Source organism: Chlorocebus sabaeus, chromosome 21 (genome assembly GCF_047675955.1).
Source record: "Chlorocebus sabaeus isolate Y175 chromosome 21, mChlSab1.0.hap1, whole genome shotgun sequence".
NCBI lineage: Eukaryota > Metazoa > Chordata > Mammalia > Primates > Cercopithecidae > Chlorocebus > Chlorocebus sabaeus.
The window spans coordinates 38,996,358-39,004,938 of record NC_132924.1 but is presented as its reverse complement, the minus strand read 5'-3'; the positions used below and the strand labels follow the sequence as shown (position 1 = coordinate 39,004,938).

At 44.9% G+C, this 8,581-nt stretch overlaps 1 long non-coding RNA gene and 1 pseudogene across 1 annotated transcript; one reads left to right on the top strand and one right to left on the bottom strand.

The window, feature by feature from the left end:
- Positions 1–287: 287 nt before the first annotated feature.
- On the bottom strand, positions 288–1,561 carry LOC140709564 (uncharacterized). The gene is made up of 3 exons (XR_012090062.1): positions 1,400–1,561; positions 1,044–1,133; positions 288–612 (listed from the first exon to the last, which is right to left on the bottom strand). It is a non-coding gene; the product is annotated as an uncharacterized lncRNA (long non-coding RNA).
- A 5,688-nt stretch (positions 1,562–7,249) lies between these two features.
- Positions 7,250–7,747, top strand: LOC103226387 (large ribosomal subunit protein uL11-like; annotated as a pseudogene).
- Positions 7,748–8,581: the final 834 nt, after the last annotated feature.

Sequence of the window (8,581 nt, the reverse complement as noted above, 5' to 3'; positions counted from 1 at the left end):
ATGTTGGCCAGGATGGTCTTGATCTCCTGATCTCATGGTCTGCCCGTCTTGGCCTCCCAAAGCGTTGGGATTACAGGCATGAGCCACCACGCCTAGCCTATATATTCTTTAGATAATACAGTACCAATCATTTTTTAGGTGCTTCCTACATGCAGATACAGTGTTAAGTGCTTTCCAAATCCTGTATCTCATAGAATCCTTCCCACAGCTGAGCTCTGTGTGTGTGTGTGTGTGTGTGTGTGTGTGTGACTTTATTTCCCTCATTCTACAGTTGAGGAAAGTCACGTAACTTGCCCTGGAGTATGCATCTAGTAAGAGGCACAGCTGGTTTTAGCTGAATTCAAACTCAAACCCAGGTCTCGTTGACTCCAAAAAACATGTTCTTAAAGCCTGTTGTCAGCCTCTCTCAGAGCCCTGATTGCATTGTCAGCTCTCTACTTCTCAGCTGATCAGAGGATCAGTACCCAGGGCGGTACCACTCACCAACCAGCTAGCCTCTGTTGTCACCCGTCAGCTCACGATCCAGTCCCTCTGAATGGTGATGGTCAGTACCATGCCAGCCAGGTTCGCCAAGGCCACTAGGGTGGTCACCAGTGCACAGCAGGCCACCTACTGAAGGAGGGGAAAGGAAGTTTGGAACCCGAGAATAGATTTTCCCGCCCCACTGCAGTGCATACAGTTATTTATCTGACAGCTCAAGGAACATCTAAATGAACATGAAGACCTTAGAGAGAAAAAGATTCAATGTAGGTTTGGAGACCAGTGCTATTGTGTTAATACTAAGCATTTTCTTCCTCCCACCCCATCAGAGCCAGAGCCAACGCTAATTTGTACCTTGCAGACACAGATTCTGCTATTCTATTGCCTTCATGTCAGTGGGATTTCAGCTCAGACTCACAAATTAGGGGAGAGGAGGACACTGAGGAAAGATTAGCCTTATCCAAAATCAGTGAGCAGGGCCACAAAGAAAACATTAACTGGTGGACATTCAGGGTGACTGTGACACCCTGTGTCTGTGACACAGGGACACGGGAGACACTCACAGTGAGCCAGCCGTTCCAGATTTGTTCCATCTGCCTCTTGAAGGGGAGCACAAGCATCAGGACAGTGCAACAGGTGGTGACGGAGGCGTTCTGCGTGAAGAGCAAGGCATAAGCAACTGTGAATGGAAACACCCAGCCCAATCTTTACTCTCGGTTTTAACAGGCAGCTCACAGCTATATCATCATTTAATGCAGAGCAGGCTGGGTGCGGTGGCTCACAACTGTAATCCCAGCACTTTGGGAGGCCAAGGCGGGCAGATCACTTGAGGTCAGTAGTTCCAGACAAGCCTGGCCAACACGGCGAAACCCTGTCTCTCCTAAAAATACAAAAATTAGCCAGGCGCGGTGGCACACACCTGTAATTCCAGCTACTCGTGAGGCTGAAGCACAAGAATCACTCGAACCTGGAAAGTAGAGGTTGCAGTGAGCCAAGATCGTGCCACTGCACTCCAGCCTGGGCGACAGATCGAGACCCTGTCTCAAAAAAATAAAATAGAATTAAAAAAAATGCAGAGTAGTTGCATTTGACCAAATCCCTGCGCAACCAGGGTTAGCATTTCCATCGGTGATCACGGGCTTAAGAGGCAAAGAGCAGACTCTTGAACTCACTAAAGACAAAGCCTTTGCAACCAAAAGAGAAAAAAGCTGGACTTCACAAGTGAATGAAAACATATTTGAGAGATGGATTCTCAAATATATGAAAAGCTGGATTCTAGGTAAGTCAAGAAACTTAAAATGTTCTAGTGCTACATTACATTCTTCTGGATTTAATTTGTAACTGAAGTTACCAATTTAGCCTAAAGACCAGCATACCAGATTTTCAATCAGCTAGTCTTTTCAATGGTGTGGCTTCAGAGAAGCCTACATTTATATAGCCTACATTCTTATTGGACAAAGAAGCTTAAAGAGATAGTATGGACAAAAGCTAAAAGTAGATCTACATTTGAACAAATAAGTCTCCAGATATTAATGAATAGTTAGACAGATCACCCAGTACCAAAAAAAAAATCATTTACACAAATAAATTGCCTCTAATAAAAACAACACAAGCATATTATGCATAAGTAATGCCAAAATATTAAAAAGAAAGCATTTTTCAGGAATTTGATATTAAAAACCTATACTTAGCAAAAATCTAAAACATCTTACATGTAGAATCAGAGAATGATGACACAAAGCTGTATAACTTTGTCTAGAGTTTTTAACTTATGCTCTTTTGCTATTCAGTTCATTGCAATTTATGAATTTTATTTCACTAAACCAAAAAAGCCAGTGAAGTCATATGTACCACATAATTATGTATGTCACAGGTAAGAGTATTACCTTTATTTCTTGGTTTCTTTTCAATCCAATCACCAATTAAGACCCCAAATATTAATACATATCCAGCCACCACTAAGCCAAACACTGCTGATAAAAGCAGATTATGTCCATATAATTCTATCAGGAAGATAGACATGGCAAAGTGCCACATTTGGTCTCCCTGCAAAGTAGTAGTGCAGGCAAAGCATGTTTTCATCATTGACCTAAAAGATGGATCAAAGTTAAAATCCAGAAAGATGCATTTATCCCCAGGGACATGTAATATGCAGAATTACAAGACAGAATGTCAAATTATACTTTTATGCAGTACATCTATAACTTTATTTTTATGCAATATAGTTATAAATTTTAAAAGCTGGAGAGAATATATTTTAAAATCTTAAAAGCTCCAAAGAGCTAACAAGCTAATGAAAAAATATCAGACAAACACTTGGAAGAACATGAGACCTCCAAGAACAAAGCCCACAGTGCCCTGAGGACATCTGCTGATTCTGAAGCAACAGCTGTGAAATACAACAGCAGGTTCATTGTCCTCAGAAAGACAGACTATGGAAGTCCATGCTACCAAAGATGGGGACTAAGATAAACCAGTTCCCATTTTAAGCTGAGATCCCATGTAATTACATCCTAAATGTAAGCAAGGGTACACCTGAAGTAAACTGATGCTCATGTGGACTTGTAGTCCAGTTCTACCTCATCCGAATGGGCAGGGAATCTCAAACCTTGAACATGGATTAAAGTGTTACAAAATGACTACTGTCCACTATGCATCTGGTGGGAGCTAGTTAAAATTATCTCTAAAGGAAGATGCCACCATCTTAGGCTTCAAAGTATTCCTACAATAATAATAATAAAATAAAAATTTTATAAAATAATATACAAATTATTATCATTATTATGTTGAGACTGGATCTCACTCTGTCTCCCAGGCTGAGTGCAATGGTGCAATCATAGCTCACTGCAGCCTCAACTTCCCAGGCTCAAGACATCCTCCCACCTCAGCCTCCCAAGTAGCCGGGACTACAGGCATGCACCATGATGCCCAGCTAGTTTTTTTTTTTTTTAATTTGTAAAGATGGGGTCTCACTATGTTGCCCAGGGTGGTCTCCTGGGCTCAAGCAATACTCCCACCTCAGCCTCCCAAAGTGCTGGGATTACAGGTGTGAGCAACCACACCCAGCCTTTATAATTATTTATTATATTTATTCTAACACATATGTTTTTATGCGCCAGCCTTTTTTTTTTTTTTTTTTTTTTTTTTTTTTAGATGGAGTACTCTGTTGCCCAGGCTGGAGGGCAATGGCACGATCTCAGCTTGCTGCAACCTCCACCTCCTGGGTTCAAATGATTCTCCTGCCTCAGATTCCTAAATAACTGGGATTACAGGCATGTGCCACCATGCCCAGCTAATTTTTGTATTTTTAATAGAGATGGGGTTGGCCGGGTGTGCTGGCTCACGCCTGTAGTCCCAGCTCTTTGAGAGGCTAAGGCAGGCAGATCATGAGGTCCGGACACTGAGGCCATCCTGGCTAATACGGTGAAACCCGTCTCTACTAAAAATGTAAAATATTGGCCAGGTTTGTTGGCATGCACCTGTAGTCCCAGCTACTCCGGAGGCTGAGGCAGGAAAATTGCTTGAGGCAGAGGTTGCAGTGAGCTGAGATAGTGCCACTGCACTCTAACCTGGGTAACAGAGCAAGACTCCATCTCAAACAAAAAAAAAGAAAAAATAGAGACGGGGTTTCACCATGTTGGCCAGGCTGGTCTTGAACTCCTGACCTCAAGTGATCCACCCACCTTGGCCTCCCAAAGTTCTGGGATTACAGGAATGAGCCACCAGACCCAGTCATCTTCCTCTATTTGTTCTATATTTGATAATTCACACATATTTTTTAAAAATACATTTTTGCATCTAATACTTTGAGACATCCTAATGTCCTTAATATTGCAGTTCTCTTAACCATCCAAAGACAAAACATTAATTTCATTTTGATTCCTCTCTTACCCATATTCATAAGGCACAACTTACAAAATTAAAAAACTTGGACTCACGAGGTAGATCAAAGTTGCTCCTAAAACACATGTATTTAAACCACAAGCATTATTAAATAATAAATATATATACATATTTATTTGGAGCAAATTTTGCCAGCTAACCAGAAAGACTAAAATGCTGTTTAGCATGAATTTGCTTTTAGAGAGTACACCAGTGCTAGATAAAAATACAAGCACCAAGTTAGGGGATACTCAGGGATTTTGTTTTCTTTCGACAAAGTTGTCTTCATTCATTTGTCACTGAGGGACTGCTGGGAAATATCCATCTCTTTCCCTTTTCTTAAGTCTAGAAATAGAGAAATAAGCAAGGCATTTCTGTTGACATATGTGCCATAAAGGAAGTAGCCCAGAATGCAATGGAAGAATATAGAAATAGCAGGAAGTCGCCCCAGGGCAAAATCTGAGGACCAAGAAGGAACTGAACTAGCAAGTGAGGATCAGGGGTGGAAACAGCTCTCCAAGTTGGGAGAACAGTGGGTACAGAGGCCTGTTGAAAAAAGAAAGGATAACTGCAGACAAAATCCAGAGGTTGGGGTATAAGGTGCAAAAGTTGGAGAGGGATAAGAAAGGGAAGGGATGAAGCAAGTCTGAAGAGTGACTCCCCTTTACCTGGGAGGAGCAGGAAGGAGCGGTGGATCACCAAAGCTGCTGTGCCCTGATATGATTTGGCTGTATCCCCATCCGAATCTCAAATTGTATCTCCCAGAATTTCCACATGTTGTGGTAGGGACCCAGGGGGAGGTAATTGAATCATGGAGGGGGGGCAGTCTTTCCCATGCTATTCTCATGGTAGTGAATAAGTCTCACAAGATCTCATGGGTTTATTAGGGGTTTCTGCTTTTGCTTCTTCCTCATTTTTCTCTTGCTGCCACCATGTAAGACGTGTCTTTCACCTCCCACCATGATTTTGAGGCCTCCCCAGTCATGTGGAACTGTAAGTCCAATTAAACCTCTTTTTCTTCCCAGTCTCAGGTATGTCTTTATTAGCAGTGTGAAAATGGACTAATACAGCCTTGTGTGGATTCCCAGCTGCAGGTGGCCTCCTCTCCAACCTGTCAACACACCCACCCCGCACCTTCCCCACAGAACTGGGGGCCAGGGCCTGTCTCAGCTACTCACCAGGACTCCTTTCCTGCTTCCTCTTGCCCACCCGGACCATCACTCCTTATTTTCACCTTTCTGATGCCCATCAGAATGGGGGTCAGAAATGGGGTTCTGATTTAGATCTTTAGTGCCACAGGAAACACAGTCATCAGTGCAGAGTGAGTGTGGGAAAGTTTTCAGGAGAGAAGAGAGGTCATTTAGGAGAGCAGATCAGCCCCCCATCTGGCCAGGCACTAGCATCCCAGTCTTCCTGGTTATGCCCTACAATCTCACATGTGTCTTCCTGGTTTTAGAGAGCCCTGTTGAAAGCCCTCTTTATGGCACTCACTACCTTCTACCCTACCTCATCGCTACATCCTCTATGGAGGCTACCACTGATTCAGATCCATGATTGCAATCCTCATTGGAATAGCCCTACTATAGTGGCAGGGATTCCATGTCTGCTCCTTCCTTCCTTCCTCCCCTTGTCTCTTCCTTCCTCCCCTCCTCCCTCCCTTTTTTTCTTTCATTTCCCTTCTTTTTTCCTTCCTTCCCTCTTCCTTCCTCCCATCCTTCCTTCCTACCTGCCCTCTTGTGTGTATTAATGTATTCAGGTATTTTGCCAGGCATTGGGGATTAAGTGGTAAGAAAGTTGGAGAGGGTTCTTACACTTACAGCCCAGGGATAACAGACAACAAACCATGAAATACAACCCAGTGTGATGAGTTTCAACTTAGACAGGGTGAGGTGCCACCCCATCACCCCAGAAGCTAGTCATGGAGAAACCATGGCAGGTCATTCAAAAGGCCCTCTGGAACCTGAAGGTTGGCATATGGCACTGAGGAAGGACATCAACGCTGGACATGTCAACCCCTGACACAGGAGCAGTACCCAGCCACCCACCCCAACACTGAAACAAGTGCCTGGGGTCATTCACACCCGCAGAGGTCACCAACCTTGTGGCCTCTCCCCAGGTACACCCTGTGTGCTTCAGCACTTCAGCCATGCCTGAGGCATCAGGGTTTTACTGTCACTCCACATCCCAGCACTGGACAAATCCTCCAGTGACAGAAACTGCATTAAAGTGCTGGAATCACAGTCTGCTCAAGCCAACCCCACTGGCCCATCGCTGGTGGAAAGACCTTCTTGGGAGCTAGCCTGCCACATCAGGAATTCTCTGGAATGTGTCAGGATCTTCCATCTCGCCCAGCCTTGGGAGAGGGTCTGGCCAGGAGAAGATCACCCCTCACTGACTAGTCTCCCTTCAAAGTCTCAGCACCAAGTTGGTCTTTGGGCTGGGCTGCCATTGGACTGCATTTCTCTTGCCCATTGACATTTCCACTTCCCTAAAAGACCTCTCTTCTCTCCTAAAAACTTTCCCACACTCACTCTGCACTGATGACTGTGTTTCCTGTATCACTAACGATCTAAAAACCATGGGAGAGGACTTCCTTGAGTTCTCATCCCCACACCTGCTCCTTTGCCTGCACCCAGGACCTGGGCTCTGCCTCCCCTCCTGTCTCCAGGCTCCTGGCACATGCCAGTTCCTCCCCACATCTCTCTTCCCTCCAGTCTTTCTTCCCCATCTGCTCGTGTGTCCTCAAACTTTCTCTTTACTAGGTCTTACAAACAAGTTGTTAATCCAAGCATCTCTTCAAAAAACAGCAACAAGGCTTTTGGCTTTCAGCTGGGAGGAGGCCAAGGTGCAACTTTCTTCGGTCATCCTGAATCTAGCCGCCTCTGCCATGCTGCCAAATTTTTTCCCCAACGAGATCAAAATCATATACCTGAGGTGCACTGGGGGTGAAGTGGGCGCCACGTCTGTGTTGGCCCCCAAGATCAGCCCCCTGGGTCTGTTTCCAAAAAAGGTTGGTGATGACATTGCTAAAGCAACCAGTGACTGAAAGGATCTGAGGATTACCGTGAAACTGACCATTCAGAACAGACAGGCCCAGATTGAGGTGGTGCCTTCTGCCTCTGCCCTGATCATCAAAGCCCTCAAGGAACCACCAAGAGACAGAAAGAAACAGAAAAACATTAAACACAGTGGAAATATCACTTTTGATGAGATCGTCAACATTGCTCGACACATGTGGCACTGATCTTTAGCCAGAGAACTCTCTGGAATCATTAAAGAGATACTGGGGACTCCCCAGTCTATGGGCTGCAATGTTGATGGCCGCCACCCTCATGACATCATAGGTGACATCAACGGTGGTGCTGTGGAATGCCCAGCTAGTTAAGACGCACAATGGAAAATATTTCAATAAGGATCATTTGAAAAACAAAAAAACAAAAACAGCAACAACAACTTTCTCTTGGTCTTCCTGTTCTTCTCTTGGCTACTACACCAGCTCTCTACTCACCTTTATATCTTGAAAGGATCATTTATTCTTGCTTCAATTCTCCCTTGAACCCACTGTGAACAACTTTCACCCCCATCTCTCAACATATCTACTCCTCACAAGGTCATCAATTACCCACCACGGGGTTCAATCCAGGTGTCAGTTCTGAGTGCTCATGTCTGCATGGGACACCTTGCTCCCTTCCTCCTTTGTGAACCCTGCCTCACTAGGCTTCATGCACCCCCTTCTCCTGGCTTTTCCAACACTGGCTGCTCCTTCTACTGCCTCCTTTACCAACCTCCTGTCTTTAGTGTCCTCAGGCATCTGGTCTTGGACCCCCTCCTCTCCCCTCTCCTTTCCTTCCCTTTCGGGACAGGGTCTCACTCTGGTTGCTGAGGCTGAGGTACAGTGGTGCAATCTCAGCTCACTGCAGCCTTGAGCTCCCAGGCTCAGGTGATTCTCCCACCTCAACCTCCTGAGTAGCTGGGATTACAGGCACGCACTACCATGTCTGGCTATTTTTTTATTTTTATTTTTATTTTTAGTAGAGACAGGGTTTTACAATATTGCCCAGGTTGGTCTCAAGCTCCTGGACTCAAGAAATCCACCTGCCTCGGCCTCCCGGAGTGCTGGGATTACAGGCGTGAGCCCAACCACGTCTTCTATTTTCTATTTAAACGCACTCCTTTAAGGATATCACAAGCCTCATAATTTAAAATACCGCAAGGCCGA